At 44.9% G+C, this 22,167-nt stretch overlaps 1 protein-coding gene across 2 annotated transcripts in view; it reads right to left on the bottom strand.

The window, feature by feature from the left end:
- The window catches only part of SAR1B (secretion associated Ras related GTPase 1B), a 654,985-nt gene that overhangs the window by 269,169 nt on the left and 363,649 nt on the right, over positions 1 to 22,167 (bottom strand). The gene's annotated exons all lie outside the window — the stretch shown is intronic.

The following is a 22,167-nucleotide window of genomic DNA, read 5'->3' as shown; positions in this document are numbered from 1 at the left end:
CCACTAGTGAGGCATAATTATGCACCTGCTCAACTTGTCTGCTATCATGTTGGACTTCCACTGAACATGCGCTGCTACTAGAAAGCAGTTGGACAAAACTACCCACTGCCACACCCTGAGCACCTCTTGACATAAGGGATAAGATCTGTTTCCCCCTTGTTTGTTGATGTACCAGACTACCGACATGCTGTCCTATTGAATCGCAATTGTCCAGCAAGGGGAAAGCATTCCAAAAGGTTTGCAACACTAGAAGCACCACTCTCTTCTCCAGGACATTTATACGTGACTTGGCCTCTTGAGCAGACCACGCACCTTGGACTGTTCTTCTCAGATAATGCCCCCCCTCCCCGTCCTGGAAAGAGTCTGTGGCCACTGTGGCGCTGGGGAGCAGAGGGATAAAAAAGCAACCTTGAGTAAGCTGTTGTGAGTGAATCCACCATGACAGATCACTCTTGCAAGTGTTTGTAATCCTTATCATGGCTGACATGGGTTGATGAAGGACGGACCACTCAACTGCGAGAAGCCGTGGTAATACTTTCATGTGGAATCTCGCTTGTGGAACCAGTATTATTGCTGCTGCCACAGAAACTAAGGCCTGAAGTACTGTTCAAGCAAGATGCCCTTGAATTGTGTACTAACTTTCTGACTTGCTCTCTTATAGTCTACATTCTCGATGGCAGAAGGTGTGCAACCATCTCAACTGTGTTTGTTTGTTCCTATGAAGTACAATTTTTGAGAGGGGTCTAGGTTTGACTTTTTGTAATTTACTGTAATACCTAACAAAGAACAAATCTGAAGAACCATGTCTTCTGCTTGTAGAAGCAGATGCCTGGTCAGAGCAGTGATGAGCCAGTCATCTGTTGGACATGTTCCACTTACAGAAATCCCAATCCCTCAGAGCCACATGCTCCATGGATCTAAACCTTGTCGTCATAATGAACAAAACATGCTGGAGGGATAGGTTCCTGACCCAGAGACTCCTCAGACTCTGGAATAGACTGCCCATACATGTCAAGCAGAGCGACTCCTTGGCCCTCTTCAAAAGGAACCTTGACGACTGGAATAGAAGATAGGAAATTCACCCCCGGGATCACATCAGTCACCCTGCTAGACAGGGGTCCAGGGAAGTAAATATTGTGGGAAGAAATATACAGGGAATTGTTATGGCTAGGCTTGTATAGGCCCCTAGGGCTGATAGCCTAGTACCAACCTATGAACCTAAGATATGGAAACACCCGGACTCCTTGCTGCCTCAAGTGAGCTGCTATCATTGCCATACATTTGTTGAACACTCTGAGGGCTTGTAGTGAGGCCAAACATCAGTTCTCTAAACTGGTAATGACTGGCTTCCAGGCGGAAGTGCAAATAGCTTCTGGATCACCAGCCCATCTTTATATGGTGGTACGCATACTGAATGTCTAAAGAACACATCCGCTCGTCCTTTCCCAAGAATGGGAGAATGGACTGAACCATGACCATCTGGAACTTGCTCCACTGAACTGATCTGTTTAACCTAATGTCCAGTATTGGTCTCCAGTCCCCTGTCTTTTTTGGCACAAAACAGAACACTGAGTAAGTACTGGATCCTCTCTGGTCTGGTGGGACGTCTTGGATGACTCTTGTCTAGCAGCTTTTGAATCTGTATGGCTGCTTGCTCCCTCTGACTGGGTGGAATATCTGGGAGTTTTTTTCTTTTGGGGTAGTGCACGGGAAAAGTACAGTTTTGTACCTACCATAAATGTAGATGTCCGATAGATATGCAACTGCAGTCATAAAGTACAGTTTTGTACCTACCATAAATGTAGATGTCCGATAGGAATGCATCTGCAGTCCTTACAAATGGGTTCGGTCGGCCGGATTCCAAAGTCTGGGTCTGGCCTCGGCTGGTGTCGCACTTCACCCGACGTCATAGCTGCAGTTATTCGGGTATAAAGGCATCAGCCGACGCCATTTTCCTCAGTGTTTCTTGCCCCAGATGCCAGGTGCCCTCTAGGAAGGCTAAATTTGGATAAATGCAAATGTTTCCAAACAGTAGACAGCAAACCAAAAATAAACATGTATGTACATATATACAAACAAATACACCATAATAGATTCCCCCAGCTAGCTACAAGATGGGCAATACCCTAGGAATACCACAGAGGGGAAGGAGGGTGGGTAATCCTGACTGCAGATGCATTCCTATCGGACATCTACATTTATGGTAGGTACAAAACTGTACTATGTCCTTCAAGGATGCATCTGCAGTCCTTACAAATGGGTAGAATACCATAGCCAAACTGGGGGAGGAGGAGAAAAGTAATTATGGTGTAGTTAAGATCCCTTGCAAAACAGCAGTGGCAAAACCTGCTCGGGATCTAGAGTATAAAGGTAAATTATAATGCTTGGCAAATGTATGCACGGAGCTCCAAGTAGCAGCCTCTAAAATGTCTTTGGTGGCCACTCCTCACAGAAAAGCTGTGGTAGTGGCTGTAGCCCTTGTAGAGTGAGGCCCGATGTTTTCTGGAGTTTTCTTCCCATGGTAGGAGTATCAAGATCTAATGCAATTTCCTATCCACTTAGAGATTGTCTGTTTTGAAATTGCTTTTCCTTCCATTCCTGTTGCATATGCTACCAGTAGCTGGTCAGTTTTTCTATTACCCTTGGTCCTGTCCAGGTAGTAGCGTAATTGCCTATGCACATCCAAGGTATGTAACAGTCTTTCTCCCCTGTTTTGTGGGTTGGGGAAGAATGTAGGTAGGTGGATAGTCTGATTCAAAGATACTCTGGAAACCACCTTAGGCATAAAAGTAGGATTTTGTTCTCATGGACACTCTATCTTGATGGAAGATCAGGAAGGGCTGTACTGCCATTAATGCCTGTAGTTCAGATACCCTTCTTGCTGAAGTGATTGCCAGCAGGAAAGCAGTTTTCCATGATAAGTATTGCAATTCTGCTGTGGCTGCTGGTTCGAAAGGAGGGAGTGTCAATTTTTCTAGCACAAAATTCAAGTCCCATGCTGGCAATGGTGGCTTCCTAGGTGGTTTTACGTTTTTAATTCCTCTCAAAAACTGTCTAAGCAGAGGATGTGAGAAAAGTGGAGGATCCAAGTCGTATTCTGCTGAAATAGCTGATGCATGAATCTTAATGGAAGAATAGGACAGGCCTTTGTGGAAGAGCTCTGCCAAGTATTCCAGGATGTTGGCTATGTTTACCAGTGACACATTTTCTCCTTTTGCAGTACTCCAAATGGAATATATTTTCCATTTTGCTGAATAATTTTTCCTTGTTGGGGGTCTGCGAGACTCCAAGATAATGTCTTTAACCCTTTGTGATAAATTTGGGTGTTTTGTTCTTATGCAATGTTCCAGGCAGTCAGCTGCAGTGTTTTCAGGTTTGGATGCAGGGTGTTGAAGTTGTTCTGTGTTAACAGCAAGGGAACAAGGGGTAGGGGCCATATTTGTTCCCGAGACATGCTCCTCAGTAATGGGTACCAATGTTGTCTTGGCCAGTCTGGAGCTATCAGAATGATCCTTGGACGGTCCTCTTTGATTTTCAATAGCACCTTGTGCATCAAAGGAAGTGGAGGGAATGCATATGCCGTCAGATTTTTCCAACTGAAAGATTGGGAGTCCACCTTCCAAGCAAGTGGGTGGTACGTCCTTGTGCAGAATTTCTTTAGTTGGTGACTGCGTGGGGATGCAAATAAGTCTATCTGTGGGAGTCCCCATTTTCTTGTAATGGTTTTGAAGATGTCCAGATGGAGCATCCATTCGTGGGCATCCGTGGTTGTTCTGCTTAGTATGTCTGCTAGAATGTTTTCCTTTCCTGGTACAAAAATTGCTTGCAGCTGAATGTTGTAACTCAGGGCCACATTCCAGAGGTCCATTGCCATCCGGCATAGAGGGTACGAATGTGTGCCTCCCTGTTTGTTGATGTACCACATAACTGTGGTGTTGTCTGTCCTTATCAACAGTTGGCCTTGTTGAAGAAATGGTCTGAATTGCCAGTTTTACTGCCAGCATTTCCTTTTGATTTATGTGCAGGAGCAGTTGGTCCGGAGTCCATGAACCTTGTATGCACTTGTCCAGCATGTGGGCCCCGCAACCGAGGTCTGAGGCGTCCGTTGTGATGGTTTGGCTTGGCTGAGTGTTGAGGAAGGGCAATCCTTTGTTTGATTGACAGGCCTGAGCCCACCATAGGAATTCTTGCTTCAGGCATGGAATTATAGGAATTTGGGTTTCTAGGCTGTGCCTGTGCTGAGACAATAAATTCCTTAGGTACCACTGTAACTTTCTCATATGCAGTCTGGCATGTGGAACCAATATTATGCAGGATGCCATGAAACCTAAGGCTTGCAGGACTTTTCTTGCTGTTAGATGGTTCTGCTTTGTTAATGCCAAGAAGTAGAGAGGGAGTTGTTCCTGTTTTTCTACTGTTAGGAATGCCATTTGTTTGGATGTGTCCAGCTCTGCACCCAAAAAGGTTATCCTTTGGGATGGAATCAGCCTTGACTTTTTTATATTGACTGTGTATCCCAGGGCTTGTAGTAGGTAAATGACTCTTTTCAAGTCTTCTGCTAACTTGTTTTTGTTGTCCGCTTGTATCAGGCAGTCGTCCAGGTAAGGGTAGATTTGGATTCCGTGAAGCCTGCAATGAGCAATTACTGATGCCAGGCATTTTGTGAACACTCTGGGCACAGTAGATAAGCCAAAGGGCAATGCTGAGAATTGATAATGCTCTGATCCTGCAAGAAATCTGAGGTATCTTCTGCAATTTGGTCGTATGGGGACGTGCAGGTATGCCTCCTTGAGATCTAGAGTTACCAGCCAAGACTCCTTGCCCAGCATGGGAAGAAGCTGCTGTAGGGTCAGCATTTTGAATTTTGGAACAATGAGGAATGTGTTTAAAGCGGACAGGTCGAGTATAGGTCTCCATTTGCTTTCTTTTTCTTGGTACCAGGAAGAGTCTGGAGTAAAATCCTTGTCCTTGCTCTGTAGATGGTACCTTTTCCACAGCTCTCATTCTTAATAATTGAGTTATTTGTTTTAGAGCTTCTGTCTTTTGATTTGGTGGTAGGTTTGGCATTCCTCTCTTCCCTGGTAGAGTATGGAAGTGAAACCTGTAACCTTGGTCTATTGTCTGCAAAATCCACTTGTCTCTTGTGATGTAATGCCAGTTTGCTGAAAATAAAGCTAGGGTCCGGCCCAAGGGTGCTTCTAGTTGTTCCCTGGTAGGCGGTGCTAGAGCCAAGTCACTGTGATTGTCCTGTAGTAGTGGTGGTGGCTGTGTCTGTGGCTGCACCTCGCTGGTTGTTACCCTGCCACTGGCGTCCCTGTAGGCACCCCTGGATTGACTTCTGCCTCTTGAACGCCTATTCCTGCCTCTCTGAGCTCTGGAGGAGTCTGGAAAGGACCAATTCTTGGAGGCCAATTCCTGCTAAACCTTGGAGGTTGGACCTGTAAGAAATCTTTCACTGTTTGTACAGATTTTGCCTTTTCTTCCATCTTCTTCAGCACCTGTTGTGCAGGAGAGCCAAACAAATTGATCTTGTTCATGGGAGCATCTAGTAGCTTTGATTTGACATGGTCTGGTAAGGCCTGCTCTTTTAACCATGCATGCCTTCTGATAACTGTGCCAGTCATGGCTGATCTAAAGGAAGCCTCCAGTGCATCATAGCCGCATTTTAAGGAATGGTTACTGACTTGCTGAATGTTATGTACCATTTCCTGAACATATTTTTTGTCTAATGGTTCATCTGAGGACAGTTTTTTAGTTAACTGATCTAGCATAAATTCTTGATACTGGATCATGTGGAATTGACAGTTCAAGGCCCTAGCTGAAAGAGTAGCAGAAGTGTAAACTTTTTTACCCCATCTCTCTAAGGACCTGGATTCCCTTTCAGAGGGGAGGGGGTTTTTAGCAGAGGTAGCTGTTTAGGACCCTGGGAGATAGTCTCTGGGTCTGCAAAAGGAGCCTTATACAAATGGTAATGCATGTCCGGGACCCTGTAGTACCTATCGGGCTTAGCAGGGGCCGGAGGTAGAGAATCAGGAGCAGTACAAGCATCATTAAAAGCATCATCTACAACAGAGAGAAAAGGAGGTATGGCTAAAGGTCTATGTTGTGGTAAATGCAGAAAGGTTCTAAGCCTTTTTCTAGAGTCAGAAAAATCCTGGCCCTGCCACTGAAATTGTTCCCTCATAGCATGCAAGGTTTCCCCAAAGGAGAATTCCTCAGGCGGAGAGGCAGAAGGAATGGACTCTTCAACATCAGAGTCTTCATAAGGGGAGAAAGGAGCCTCTGGAGGGTTAGTAATATCTGAATCATCAGAGGAATCATCTGTCGAAACTGGCTCAGGGGGCTCTGCTCTAGGCCTCTTCTCTGGGGGTGGGTGAGAGGCCCTGTCAGGGTGAGGTTGGGATCCCCGGATTAAGGAAATGAGATCCTCTGCTAGACTAAGCATTTGAGAACTAGAGCTAGGCCTGTGAGAGGGGGTCTTAGCAAGCACAGATTTTGTAGATTTAGCTGCTTTAGCCCTGGCAAAGGCCTTAATGGACATGGATGCAGGTGGCCTAGCAGCTCCACGTGCAGGGGTAGAAATATCCAGGGGAATAGTGTCAGACAATTCCTGAGAAACTGCAAGAGCAGGAGGAATATCAGAAGCAGATTCCGTCAGGTTGGAAGAGGCCTCAGTAGGAGGTAAGTTTTCGGCTGAAGGAAGAACCGCTTGCTCGGTTTCAGCGAAACCAGACACTCATGTTGGCTTAACCGGTTTCGGCGAAACCGCAGACCGCGAGTGTCGGTCCTTTTCCTTGCGCTTTTTAGATATTTGCGTAGTCGGAGGATCCGACGGCATAATGTAAGCAAAATCGGAGCCGAAAAACTCCTCCGCAAATTCCGACCGACGTACAAGTGTCCGTCGGTTAAAAGAAGCACAGGCTAGACAAGCTACTACGTTGTGGTCTGGGCCTAAGCAAGGTAAGCAATAAGAGTGGAAATCTTTATGAGGTATTTGTTTCCCACAAGTTAAACAGTTATTCACTTTTTCTGACATCGGCTGAGGCAAGAAAGAGTCCCCAACGGGGTACTTAGCTTTTTAGAAGTCTTCGTAGAAGTATTCGGTAGTAGTAATCTCTGGTTCTGACCGACCGGCACTTGCGAACAGCTTCTGCTTTGTTACCACCGCAAGAAAGACTGAGGAAAATTGCGTCGGCTGATGCCTTTATACCCGAATAACTGCAGCTATGACGTCGGGTGAAGTGCGACACCAGCCGAGGCCAGACCCAGACTTTGGAATCCGGCCGACCGAAGGGCTGCCTGACGACAGGACAACCCATTTGTAAGGACTGCAGATGCATCCTTGAAGGACATCATATGGGTTGTCCTGCCTCAGGCAGCCCTCGGTCGGCCGGATTCCAAAGTCTGGGTCCGACGTCGGCTGATGTCGCATTTCTCTCCGACGTCAGAGCGGCTGGAGTATATAAGCATCAGCTGACGCCATTTTCTTCAGTGTTTCTTGCCCCAGATGCCAGGTGCCCTCCAAGGAAGGCTGTAATCAAATTGGAAGACAAAAACAGGATTCCAGACAAAAAAGTAAGCAATAAACAGATACACCATAACAGATATCCCCAGCTAAGAGAAACAGGGATAGGAGTGGACCCAAGGCATAGAGGGGTATGGAGGGAGGGAAAATCCGACTGCAGTTGCATATCTATCGGACATCTACATTTATGGTACGTACAAAACTGTACTATGTCCTTCAAGAATGCAACTGCAGTCATAACATATGGGTAGAATACCATAGCTTAGCTGGGGGAGGAGGAATGCTCTAGGAAAGAGATGGTGTGGCAATCAGACCCTGCAGGACTGCCGAAGCAAAGCCTGCTCTGGATCTGGAGTATAAAGGGAGATTGTAGTGTTTGGAGAATGTATGCACGGAGCTCCATGTAGCAGCTTCTAGAATGTCTTTTGTAGGCACCCCTCTTAAGAATGCTGTAGAGGTGGCTGTAGCTCTGGTGGAGTGTGGTCTGACATTGGCTGGAACATTCTTCCCATGGAAGGAATAACAAAATTTGATGCAATGTCCAATCCATTTTGAAATAGTCTGTTTGGAAATTGCTTTTCCTTGTACTCCAGGGGCGTAAGCTACAAAAAGCTGATCAGACTTCCTACTGGGCTTGGTCCTGTCCAGGTAGTAGCGAAGTTGTCTGTGAATGTCCAAGGTATGCAACAGTCTTTCCCCTTTGTTCTCAGGATTGGGGAAGAAAGCAGGCAGGTGAATAGCTTGATTTAAAGAAACCCTAGATACCACCTTTGGCATAAAAGTAGGGTTGGTTCTTAAGGAGACCCTGTCTCTGTGAAAGATTATGAACTGTGGTATTGCCATTAGGGCCTGTAGTTCCGAAACCCTTCTTGCTGAGGTAATTGCCAACAGGAAAGCTGTCTTCCATGAGAGAAATTGTAAGTCCACTGAAGCTACTGGCTCAAAAGGAGGTAGAGTCAGTTTTTCTAGTACAAAGTTGAGGTCCCAAGCTGGCACTGGAGCCTTTCTTGGTGGCTTGATGTTCTTGATTCCCCTGAGGCATTGCCTTAACAAAGGATGTGAAAACACAGGCGGATCAGTGTTATATCTAGCTGAAATAGCTGAAGCATGTATCTTTATGGAAGAATATGAAAGTCCATTCCGTAGCATATCTGCCAAATATTCCAGGATGAGTGGGATGTTCAATAATGATGCATCATGTCCCTTGCTGGTATTCCAAATGCTGAATCTCTTCCATTTTGCTAAGTAAACCTTTCTGGTGGATGGTCTTCGAGCTTCTGTTAATATCCACTGAACTTCCTTGGAGAGAGATAGATTGAGGTTATTCATGGGATCTCCCAGGCTGTTAGCTGCAGTGTCTGAAGGTTTGGATGCACTGTTTTGAAGTTGTGTGGAGTCAAAAGTAGGGGCCATTGGGGAAGGGCCCACTTCTTGTTGTGACATATGCTCCGTAGTAGTGGGTACCAGTGTTGTCTTAGCCAGTCTGGAGCTATTAGGATCCCCTTGAGTCTCTCTGCTTTGATCTTTAGTAATACTGTGGTCATCAGTGGCAGAGGTGGGAATGCATAGATTTTTAGGAAGTTCCAGTTGAATGAAAGAGCATCTATTTTCCAAGCTTGTGGATGGTATGTCCTTGAACAGAATTTTTGTAGATGATGGTTGAGGTGAGAGGCAAATAGGTCTACTTCTGGCCTGCCCCATGTCGAGGTGAGTTGTGTGAAGATTTTCGGATGTAACCTCCACTCGTGTGGATCTATGAAATTCCTGCTTAGGCTGTCCGCCAGCACATTGTCTTTGCCTGGAACAAACTGGGATTGCAACTGTATGTTTAAGCTCAGTGATTTTTCCCAAAGATTCATTGTCAGTCTGCAAAGGGGGTAAGAATGAGTGCCCCCTTGCTTGTTTATATACCACATCACAGTGGTGTTGTCTGTCCGTATCAGTAAGTGGCCTTGCTGAAGTTGTTGTCGAAAGGCCTCAATGGCATGCATTACTGCCAGCATTTCCTTTTGGTTTATATGCAGATGTGTTTCCTTTGGAGACCATTGTCCTTGTATACATCTGCCCTCCATGTGCGCCCCCCATCCAAGGTCTGAGGCGTCTGTGGTCATGGTCTGTGTTATCTGAGGTTTTTTTAATGACATGCTTGTGTTTGCCTGGCTTACCGAGGCCCACCATAGGAATTCCTTTTGTAGGCATGGAATGAGCGGTATTGGTTGTCTCTAAGTTGTTGCTGTGTTGAGACCATAGGCTTTTTAGGTACCATTGAAGCTTTCTCGTGTGTAGTCTTGCTAATGCTAATGGAACCAGGAGAATACAGGATGCCATGTAACCCAGGGCCTGTAGGAACCTCCTTGCAGTCATCTGGGTGAGTTTTGCCAAACCTTTGAAATAATGAGTTAACTTTTCTTGCTTGTCTTCTGTCAGGTAAGCCATTTGAGAGGCTGTGTCTAGATTGGCTCCTAAGAAGGTTATTTGCTGGGATGGCTGAAGTCTTGACTTTTGGAAGTTGACTGTGTATCCAAGAGCCTGAAGCAATTGTATGACATAGTTCAAGTTTTTTGTCAACATCAATTTGTCGTCCGCTTGTATGAGGCAGTCGTCCAGGTATGGGTAAATTTGGATCCCCTGGAGCCTGCAATGAGCAATTACATTTTGTAATTTTAAACAGGCATTTTGTGAATACTCTCTGGGTGCAGTAGATAAGCCAAATGGCAATGCTGAGAATTGATAATGCTCTGGCCCTGCAAGAAATCTGAGGTATCTTCTGCAGCTGTGTCTGATAGGGACATGCAGGTATGCCTCCTTGAGGTCCAGAGTAATCAGCCAAGACCCCTTGCCCAGCATGGGAAGGAGTTGCTGTAGAGTCAGCATTTTGAACTTTGGTACTATGAGAAATGTGTTTAATGCGGACAAATCCAGTACTGGTCTCCATTGAGTTTATTTTCTTGGAACAAGGAACAGTCTTGAGTAAAACCCCTGGCCTTGTTCTTGTTGTGGAACTCTTTCTATTGCTTTGATCTGAGCAAGCAGAGAAATTTGCTTGATAGCCTCTGCCCTCTGGTTTTGTGGTAGGTTTGGCATGCCTTGTTTTCTTGGTAAGGTATGAAAGTGGAACCTGTAACCTTGGTCTATAATGTCCAAAATCCATTTGTCTTTTGTCAATCTGTGCCAATTGTCTGAAAACAGAGATAATTTTCCGCCCAAGGGAGCTTCTATTTGCTCCTTGGTCAGCGGACATAGAGGAAAGTCATTGAGATTGTCCCTGTGGGGCAGGGGAGACCCCTGTGTCACTTCTTTGGTTTGCTGGCTGCCATTGTCGTCCCCTGTAAGGACCTCTGTATTGTCCTCGTCCTCGGCCACGCCTGTTTTTACCCCTTTGAAATCTTTCAGGATTAGGAAAGGACCAGTTTTTTGAAGGCCAATTCCTGCTGAATCTGGGGGGCTGAACCTGGAGGAAATCTTTGACCGTCTGAACTGATTTTGCTTTTTCCTCGATGGACTTTAACACATCTTTAGCATTAGCACCAAACAGCTTGTTCTTTTCCAAGGGTGCATCCAGAAGTTTTGCTTTAACATGATCTGGTAGAGGTTGTTCTTTTAACCATGCATGTCTACGAATGACCGCCCCTGTCATAGCTGCCCTACATGAAGCTTCCAATGCATCATATCCACACTGCAGGAAGTGACTGCTGACTTGCTGAGAATTATGTACAGCTTCCTGCAAAGACTTCCTGTCTAAAGGATCAGGAGAGGCCAATGTTTTCTGTAAATCATCTAACAGGAAATCCTGATATTGAAACATATGAAAGAGGCAATTCAGAGCTCTCATAGATAAAGTAGTGGATGTGTAGACCTTTTCCCCCATCTCTCTAATGACCTAGCTTCCCTGTTGGAAGGCAAAGGATTTTTAGAGGTGGATGCTGAAACACCTTTAGGTCCCTGAGAAATAGTTTCTAAATCAACAGCATGGGCCCTAAAGAAATGAGAATGTGTTTCTGGAACCCTGTAGTATCTGTCTGGCTTGGCTGGAGCAGGAGGAAGAGTATCAGGGGTAACACTGGAGTCAGAATATAGATAATCCAAAACATCAAGCACAGGAGGAATAGCTAAGGGCCTGTGCTGGGGCTTTTTAAGGAAGGTTCGAAGGCGCTTTCTGGAATCAGAATATTCCTGGCCTTGCCACTTGAAATGTTCCCTCATGGTATGCAGAACTTCCCCAAAAGAAATATCCTCAGGAGGGGAGGCCGAGGGGATGGAATCCTCTGCATCAGAGTCCTCATAGGTCTGGAAGAGCTCTTCCTGGCCATCGGAGTGGACAGAGTCCTCAGAATCTTCATCTGAAGGGATAGGGTCAGAGGGTTCAACCCGGGGCCTCTTATCAGAAGGAGGCTGGGATCCTCTCTCAGGATGGACCTGTGAACCTCTAATCATGGAAATTAAGTCTGCGGCCATAGTCATGATTTGTGTCTCAGGAGTAGACTGAGGTAAGGCTTTAGCAGTAAGGTGCTTGGACTTGCTGGCTGCCTTAGCACGTGTGTAGGCCTTAATAGACATGGCCATAGGAGGCCTAGCAGCTCCACGTGCAGGAGTGACCTTATCTACAGCAATGGTCTCAGGCATTTCCTCGGTTTCAGTATCCGGAGGAAAATCTATAACTGGCGTCGGTGTGGCCTTCGGTATCGGAGTCGTCGGTAATGCGGTGTCTTCGGTTCGGAGCGGTGGAATAACCGTCTCAGGGGGAACCGGAGCACTCGCGGTAGGTTTTGGCGTGGAGTCGGTGGTAGACGCGGGCCGAGGATGTCGGTCCCGGTCTTTACGTTTCTTGGGAGTCTGCGATGTCGGAAGTTCTGACAGCATTGTATAAGCAAATTTTTCGCCGAAAAAGTCTTCAGCGAACTCCGCCCAGCGCCTCAGAGTGCGCTTATTGAAGCGAGCACAGGCGGCACAGGCCAAGACGTCGTGGCCTGGGCCAAGGCAAGGAAGGCAGTAAGAGTGGAAATCCTTATGAGGTATTTGTTTACCACAAGACAAACAATTATTTACTTTTTCAGTAATTTCTGACATCGGCTGAGGCAAGAAAAGGGTCCCCAATGGGGTACTTAGCTTTTTTGATGACTTCGGATTCGAAGAATACAGGAGCTGACCGACCGGCACTTGCGAACTGCTTCTGCTTCGGGCACCGCGCGGCAAGAAAGACTGAAGAAAATGGCGTCGGCTGATGCTTATATACTCCAGCCGCTCTGACGTCGGAGAGAAATGCGACATCAGCCGACGTCGGACCCAGACTTTGGAATCCAGCCGACCGAGGGCTGCCTGAGGCAGGACAACCCATATGTTATGACTGCAGTTGCATTCTTGAAGGACATCGGGTATACAGTATACTCTGGATATTATCTGCTACACCCATTTGTCGTTTATTTTCAGCCAGGCTGTCAGGTGCAGAGATAGTCAACCCCCAATTGCCTCCAGAGAAAATCAATCAAGCCCCCATTCAAAAGCACTGAAAGGGTCTTCCAAAGAACACATCTCTGGACACTTGATTATGCTGTCCTCCCCTATCACAGAAGCAGAATCTTCCATCATTGCTTCCTCCTCTGCCTCAGGGGGAACTTTTGCCACGTGCTTGAGGAGAAGACCTTTGAGATTTTGTGAACCGCATTTTTCCACTGCTCCTCTGATTTCTTTGAATATGGTCTCTGAGGAGTAGAAAAACGAATGCCCATGGCAGAAAGGGTCTTTCCATCTTTCTTGCACCTGGACATAGTATTTCTAACCTTTGGGCCAAACAGGGAAGTGCCGTCAAAAGGAGCTTTGACAAAGTTTTAAAGGGCTCAGCAAAGTTGCACAAGTGCATCCAGGCCTGCATCCGCAGAGATACTTTAACCAGTAGCTCTACTCACCCCTTCAGATGCATGTGAAATGAGCCACATGGAGAAGTTTGCAATGGAATGCAAGGTGGCCTGCTGTGAGGTAACTAAAGCTTGTACATGGCTCCTGAGAGGATATCTGTGAGGTTCTTCATCAGATCCTTCTGCAGTTTGGTAAAATGAGAAAGATAATTCAGTGGTAAAAGAATGATAATTCAGGAACCTCAGGGCAAAGGTCGCTGAAGAAAACATGCACTTCTCACATCTAGCCATCATTCTAAAATCTTTATTAGGAGGATGGACCGTAGAACTCTCCTCATCAAGTTCTTGGTATCTACTAGGGCACCTCTTGACCAAAACGTCTTAACCTCAGGCACTATTATGATCTTACTTGGTCTATGGGGGGGAGTTGGTTCAATTAAGTATGGAGCCTCCCACACCTTCCAAGAGATCAGTTTAATGAGTTCATCGGTGGGCAGGGTCATCCAGGAGATAGATGGATGGGATCCAAAAGCTGCCCGGTACACCAACTCCTCAGATGAGGGACTGCTGGACTTGCAGCTAACCCCCCTGCTTCAAGATCTCAAGAATGTACCCAAAGAAAACATCATCCGAGGTGACAGAGGGGATCCCTCACCTTTGAGGTCAGTCTCTTCAGTAATGGACTCTTCCATGGAGCCTAGGTGCTTCCTCTTGCACCTCCTCTTCTGAGGAACCTCTTCCATGGTGTGTTCCAGGGAGGTATCAGAGGAGGAGGCGGACCCCAATGGGTAGCCTGGGGTTTCTGGACCTGCTGTACCTGTGGGAGGTCTGGATGAGACACTTGGGCCAAAGTGTTTCAAAGGAGGAGGACTGCGGATCAAATGGGGCAGACGGTGGCTGAACTGCCAAAGCAGATATAGCTCTCTCTCCAAGCTTCAGAAGCTGACTGTCCTAAAGAGATGAAGGAACCTTGACCCAAAAGATGGTGTCCTCTGGTCTTGGTCCCCTCAAATTCAAGTGACAGTAGTCATGAAGCCAAATGCCAAGGTCATGCTGATCTGGGCCACAACTTCAAGACGAGAGGAAGGTTCCAAGAACTTCAGCACTGAAACCACCCTCTGGGATCTGACCAGACTGACAAGACCTCGAGAATCCCCAGCTCTGACTGAGCTAAGGAACTCGGAGCAGGAGTTGGAGCGGAGGAAGGAAGAATCCTTGGCTCTGCCATCAACAGAACCAGGTGAATTGCATCAGACAACCCAAACTTCCAGGGGGGTTGGAGGAGGAATATGAAATGGAGACAACAAAGTTCGGCCCTTGGGGGTTGGAGCCCTAGGAGGCCTTGCAGTACCTTGTGCCCAGATGATCTTCTCGACCATCCTCACCACATCATGGTTTTGTAAGGCTTCTAGTGGAGCTAGTCAAGGATACTGATAGTGACCTTGGTATCTCTAAGAACAGTGATGGGACCCACAATGGTATAAAGTCTATGGAGGGAGAGTACCAAGTCCTGGGCAAAATTGGGTTAAATGGACTTCCCATTGGATCCAACCTATCTTTAGACACAGACTTCAATCTAAAGTCGTCAGATCTGATGTAAAAGTCCTCAAAGTAGTCAGATCCGAAGAAACTTCCTTCAGATCTGAACATTTGACAATTTTGGAAGTCAGCCCCAAAGAGATTTTTGGAGCCGACGAAAGTGTTTTCTTTCCTCTGTCTTAACCTCTGGAGGACAGGGAGGAAGCTGGGCTGGAATGTCCAGATTTAGAAGAAGAATCCTGTTTGAACAAGAAATGGCCTCCCCAAAATAGGAAGGTAACCTGACTTTCAATATCAATTTATTCTTCCACTGAAGTAGAGCTCGAAAATTAAAAGCTGTATAAATGTCACAGTACTTCCACTGAAGTAGAGCTCTAAGATTAAAGGCTTTATAAATGTCACAGTGTTCCTGAAAGATGGGATGGACCAAGGTAGTAGACAAACATACTGTGCACGTCACTAAGCAGAATTTTGTGACTGCACTCAGAACACTTTTAAAGCCAGCCGGCCTATCAGGTTTTTTTTTTTTTTTAAATATAACAATAATGAAAGAGAGACAGCTGGAAAAGAGTGGTAAGAAAACGGCTAAGCAAGTTTTACTTATACATGCTAAGTAAAACTCTGGGGAAGGGTTCAGTGAAGAGAAAAATAGTTAAAAGAGAAACCTATAACTAATAATGAAGAAAGGTAATATAAATTTTATAGAAAAACCTCTTACTGCTCAAGAGCCGTCAGTAGTGACCACGTCTTTATAAAGCTTAAACTAGGTCCGAGGTTATTGGGAGAGCGGCATTATGGGTATAGTAGGGTGTTCAATAGCTTTTTGGTTGCCACAAGCTTTTGCAACGGCTAAGTTGGCTCTGAGGGCTTGGATCTGAACTCACATGTGAGAATAAAATAATTGACATCATCAGATTAAAGGTTATGGGGGGACAGATTACACAAACTTAAAAAAAAACCGCAAGTAAAACAAAGCAATACAACTGAAATCAGAACAGTAACTACATACATATTTATATCGATAAAAAAAAGAGAAAACAAACATTCAATATATGTGTGTGGCAACTGTGTATGAAAGGCTACACAGATTTGTACATAATACATAGTATTTTACCTATAAACTCCCTTAATGTTGGTTTCTGTGGGAAAAAGTTGCTTATCTAATCATTCTCTCATATCTAATGGGTACTTGTTTTTGTCCATTACATCTGTACCAATTACATTTGTTTGTTTCTGCTAGCTGATCCTAGTTTGATTTTGAAGATTCTACTGTTTGTTGATTCCTAATTTCACTGGGAAGGGCTGTTCATGCAGCTGGGTCAATTCTTCCCCTGGCTTTCTCCCCTGCCACCTATCCAAAATAAGGCCTTGTTACTGGCTTAACCATTGAGAAGCCTAGCTAGTGTATTTAAACTGCAAGGCTGGAATACAGTTATGAACCCTATGCACCATGCAACTCCCATCTATACTAGTGCCATTATAACTGAAGAGTAACCTGGTTGTGACCATTTGTCTGAAAAATGAAGACCCACCAGTGAGGAATGCTTCACGACTACAAGCCTAAGCTTTGCACCATGGCTGGGTAATGGAATGAGATGCACAGGATGAACTTACTGCAGCTAGTTGGTGTTAGCTGTATGCCATAATTTTCAAGACAAGGTAGCTAGTGGATTTTTGAGTGAGTGGTCAGTGAAACAGAGAAGGCACGGCCTTCACCGGATTAGTGATGCTCCCCCTTTTTTCTTTACCAGCAATGAATCCTATGTGCTGCTCTTGTTAAAAGATCCACCCTCCATCACAGTCTATCATTTAAGTTTTCCTCCAGCACATCTACATCTTTCCCAATGACAGAGGTCAGCCAGCATATCGATAGAATTCCTCTCTCCACCATCATGCTTACATCCAGTGAGTCATTATTCAAAATATGATTCATCTGGGTTACAGTTAGGGCTTCAACTTTCTGCATCATGCAGCCAACAAGAACTGGTTGTTTTTGCAGCTTAGCCGATACTGATTAAGTTCAGTTACTGATTTACAACCTACCCCATCCAACTAAAACCACCCATAGCTCTATAATTTTAGTTCAGTACCCATCTCACTCATAAGGAGGTTGGTCTTTAATCTAAAAACTATCTCCATGGCTGTAGACCAACTACCATCAAACTGCCTAAAGATGGACACAGAAGTCACAGCCTTCCCAGTGTCCATACTAATTAAAGGACCACAGCAGAAAGATATCACTGTGGAAGGAATCCTACACACCACCACTGCACAGAGACGGTACATCTACAGAGTTTAATAACTACAGACCAATAATGATTCTGTGTTCCTCTCCAAAATATGAGAGAAATGCATCTGTATACAGCTGATGCAATACCAAACCTCAAATAACCCACTGTCATTAACACAACATGGTTTTGGGCCCCAGCACAGCACCACTATTGCTCCATTACATTTTACCAGTTAAATAAACCAACACAGAAACAATGATCTGCTTGTGTCCACCATGTTCTTAAACCTGTAAAAGGAATTTGATACCGTCTCACACCAGCAAATACTCATTTAACTCTCTTCAAAAGGACCATCACAAAACTTCTTGTCATGGTTACTTAGCATTACCTACCTGGATGGCAGCAAGCCGTTAAGTGGTAACAAACCTACTAAGCCTTTCAACAAGTTACTAGAGGTGTCCCTCAGGGCTCTATCCTGGGTCCTCTCCTATTCAATATATTTATTAATAACCTTCACATCACCACTCACCATGCTAGTGCAGTAAGCAGATGACTCAACATTAATATGTGCATCTTTAATAATAAATAAGCTCCAAGACATTACCCAAAAATCTTTCGCCTCTGTAGAATTCTGACTCAAAGTACTAAACCTCCTACTCAACCACAAAAAAACTAAGTTATCATAGGATCACAGGAGGTTAACTAGGCTATTAGCCCAGAGCCTCTAGCCAAGAGTTTAGCCCATGTTTAGACGAATCAGCACCCAATGCCCCTGTCCCAGCAGGGAGACTGGTGGAATCCCATGGGGAATATTTTCTATTTCCCATCCAGTTATCCAGGCTGCGCTTAAAAAGAGGTAAAGAGGTACTCTGCTTGATGTGGAGAGGGAGTCTATTCCATAGATGAGGGAGTCTCTGGGACACAGATCTGTCCCACCAACAAGTCCTGTTGATGTCACAGACCAGGTTGAGGCCACATGTGGGGGTTACTCGAGTGGAGCTTGACTTGCAGATATGCAGCAGTCCCATCAAGGTGGGGATCATGATCGCCTTGTATGCCAGCCAGACAGAGGTCACCTCTCAGGAGTCTGTATGAAACTGAGTAGAGGGATAGGGCTTTTAGCCTATCTGTGTATGGTAGACGTTGGAGGCCCTGGAGTCTCCTTGTGAGGAACCTCTGTGGTCGCTCCAGCTGCTGCATGTGCTTTGCGAGGTACATTCCGAAAGGTGCGTTGTACTCAACAATGGGCCTTATAAGGGAATAATATAGGGATGTTATGACCTCCTTGTTCCTGGATGAGATACCCTTACTTATGAGGTGGGCCATGTAGAAGGCTTTCTGTACCACGGAAGCAACATGGTGGTCAAACGGCAGGTTGCTATCAACCTGGTTGCTGAAATCCCTCACGACTGATCAAGTGCTTAGGATGTTATTAATGTGATAATTTGTGGGCATGTCACTCTCCCCAAAGGGGATGAGAATGCATTTTTTGGTATTCAGCTTGAGGCCATGTTTCTGGCACCAGTCATTTGTCTGAGTGAGACCCTCTTGGAGGATGTCCATATCACTAGGGGAATTGATGACAGCACCCAGCTTGAAGTCATCTGCAAACCTGGGGAGCCATAGCCCACTGATTTTGGCCTGCACATCAGAAAAGTATATCCCAAATAACAGAGGCCTCAACACCAAACCCTGGGTACACTGCTTGTTACGGGCCTACGGCTTGAAGTGACTTCCCCTATTTTGACTACATGGGTTCTATCAATGAGCCAGTTTGCTACCCATCTGGTAACATATGGATTGATGCCTAGTTGAGAGAGCTTATCTATTATGCCCAAGTGGGGAATAGTGTCAAAGGCTTTGGCCAGGTCAAGGTAGGTAGTGTGCACAGTCTTCCCCTCATCCATGTCTTTGTTGACTGTCTCAAAAAAGTCGACCAAATTTAGCAGACATGACCTCCCCTTGATGAAGCCAAACTGTGGGGGATCAAGTGTTTGGAGGTTGCCAATGTCCTTGTTAATGCGGTTCATGATAATCTGTTCCACGGCCTTACAGATCAGGCTAGTTAGGCTAATGGGTCTATAATTTCCCAGATTAATGGATGCTCCACCTTTGTGTAAAGGAATGACAGTGGCTGTCTTCCACTCAGCTGGGATGAAGCCAGTACTCAGGCTTTGGTTGAATAGGGTGCCTAATGGTGCTGCAAGTTCCTGCCTGAGTTCACGTAGGATGCAGCCTGGGATGTTATGGGTCCCATGGAGACTGTATTTTTTGCATTTGAGAGAGCAGTGTTGACCTATTCACTAAACATAAGGGGAAGGGGGTAGGTACTGGGGATGTCCTGATTTAATGATGGGGGACAGACGGGTAAAGTTTTCATTGAATCTGTCAGCCAGCAAGTTTGCTATATCGATGGCATTTGTATATGTAGTGTCCTTGACCACCATTCCTGAACAAATATGGGTGCTTCCTTTGAGGTTGTGGACATATGTAAAGAAGGCCTTATGATTGTCTCTAGCAGATGTGGCCAACTTGGACTTGAAGTTTGCTTTGGAGGATTTCACTAGTGCTCTTATTTGCTTGTTCTGGCTAAGGAGACACTGCTTCCAATTGGGCATCTGCTCCTTCTTGGTCTTGGACAGCAACTTTTCCCTTTTGTTATAGAGTTTATTTATTGCAGATATCCACCAGACAGGTTTACTCTTCCTTGCGGAGGATGATTTAGTCCTATCGGGTATTCCTGATTCCATGCATCCATATAAATGCTTGTATAGTGCCTTGGTGTAGTTTTGGATATTGGTGCCAGTTCCTACAGAGGGGGAGAGGGCTGTGAAGCTGTTTATACCATCCCTCAGGAGGCTGTAATCAGCTTTGGAGAAGTTTTTATATCTGATCCTAGATGGAGGGGGTTAGGGGAGTTGGTGACTTCGAAAGTGCCCATTTTGTGGTCGGATCATATCAGGGAGGATGATACTATAGAGATGCTACAGTTGTTACTCGTTTTGGTTAATACTAAGTCCAAGATATTATCACCCCTTGCGGGGGTATCAACTAGCTGTTCCAAAGCATTTGCATTGACATACTCGAGGAATCTCTGGGCATGTGTGTTCTGGCATGAGTAGTTCTTCCAGTCTGTTTGGAAAGTTAAAGTCACCCAGGATCAGGGTAAAGGGTTGAATCTTGATAGAGTCGAATTAACAGGTCCAAATATGTGGATTGGGCATTTTGACTCAGATTTGGAAGCTGGTAGCTATGATTTGAATAGGGGTCTTGTCAATGGTTAACTGCACCTGGAGTGTCTCCTGTGTGTCATACTGTTTGACTAGCCTGGAGGTGTGTGTGTCTTCCATGTGTATTGAAACTCCACCTCCTTTGGCTTTACTGTCCACAGTTTGGGGTCTGAATGTACGAGAGGATGAGTAACCACATAAGGCTGGAGTGCTCTCCACAGATTTGAACCATGTTTCTGTGACTGCACAGATGTCATCATTTTCAAGGGTTATATAATGTTTGCAATGAGTGCCGTTTCACGTTTAGACTCCTAGCGTTTAGCAGAATGACCTTAAATTTGTGTTTTGTTGAAAATATTATATTTGTAGTTTTAACCTCATCACTTCTCTTAAAACCACTACAGAGGAGGCAAGCACCTTTGCCAGAAGCCTGAAGCCCAGGTGAGACAAATGCAGGCCATCTCTGGCAAAGCATCGTGGTCTGTCGATCATATCTTCCCAGGCTGTCAGGTACTGGATCCCCCGGAATGACAACAGAAACTAAGCCAATTGTTAAAGTCAATCATTTTCTGTTTGTATTGGGGATCATTCTGGGTGACGGCAGAATACTGCTTAAGGCTAGGGACATACCTGCGTGGGAAATAATCAGCGAGCTCAATCTTGCTTTTTACCTCAAAAAGTTGCTAAAATCAAAAGCAATCTTTCACCATAAAGTCAGCAAATAATGCTGTCATTGAAACTGTAACTTGCAGTAAACTTCTAGATGTTACAACAGATGACCATCTCAAATATGGCCTGCATATACTGCACACCATTAAACCTACACACCAGAAACCAGGCTGCCTTTAAAGGATCAATGGATTCCTTACAGATACTGCAAAGAAACCTCTAGGCAACACCTTCTTACTGCCAGCTCTCTTATATGCTGCTCCTACCCTAACAAACTTAAACAATCCTCAAAGAAAAACTCATCTCCTGCTCCAATAAAATAGCTAAATTTGGTACCAATCTCCCTCATAGGACCCACCACTGCCGTAGCATAAAGCAATTAAACTGTCTTGAACTGCAGAACTACCTAACATATTCACAACTAACTACAGCACACAAACTCAGTCATCCAGAAAAATGCCCTGCACTACAAAACATATTACTGTCCAACATGGGACCTCCACTCTAGTAAGAAATTCTTACTACTCACAAGTTAAATAATGTTGCAGGAAACTCACTTTACTCTCGATATGCTGTTAGACTCTGGAATAGTATCCTCACAAAAATAATACTCTGACAAATAACATATTTTTAAACAACTGCTTAAACAACATCTTAACTAATCCTGGTTCTGCACATGCTCATCACCAGGTTAAGACTTTTGGGCTAACCATATGGTACTCTCCAAATACTCTTCTTAAACAAAATAAACTCAACCTCTCACTGAAATGACAAAACAATTTTTATACACAACTGCTACATGCACAATCCCCTAAGCTGCATGTGGGCTTTCTCTTTAATAACATCTACCGCTGTAAAATCTTAGAATGTATAAATGTAACTACTGTATGTGTATAAATAGAAATAGAAAGTTAGCTACTCTGTTTAACTGGAACCAAGTATCATGCAATGTAAACAAATGGAGCTTTTCTAGCCAGGCCTCTGCTAAAAATGGGTACTGTCCAGTCAGACTTTACTTATCTTTATCTTGTAACAGGAAACAAACACTTTTTCCAATTTACATTGTGATGTCAGTCTAACAGATATGCTATAATTAATGAAATTTATGCCCAAAATATTTA

This window comes from Protopterus annectens, chromosome 4.part0, assembly GCF_019279795.1.
Source record: "Protopterus annectens isolate FY-2018-M chromosome 4.part0, PAN1.0, whole genome shotgun sequence".
NCBI lineage: Eukaryota > Metazoa > Chordata > Ceratodontiformes > Protopteridae > Protopterus > Protopterus annectens.
Note: the sequence above shows the minus strand (reverse complement) of the source record. Positions and strands in the feature narration are given on the sequence as shown.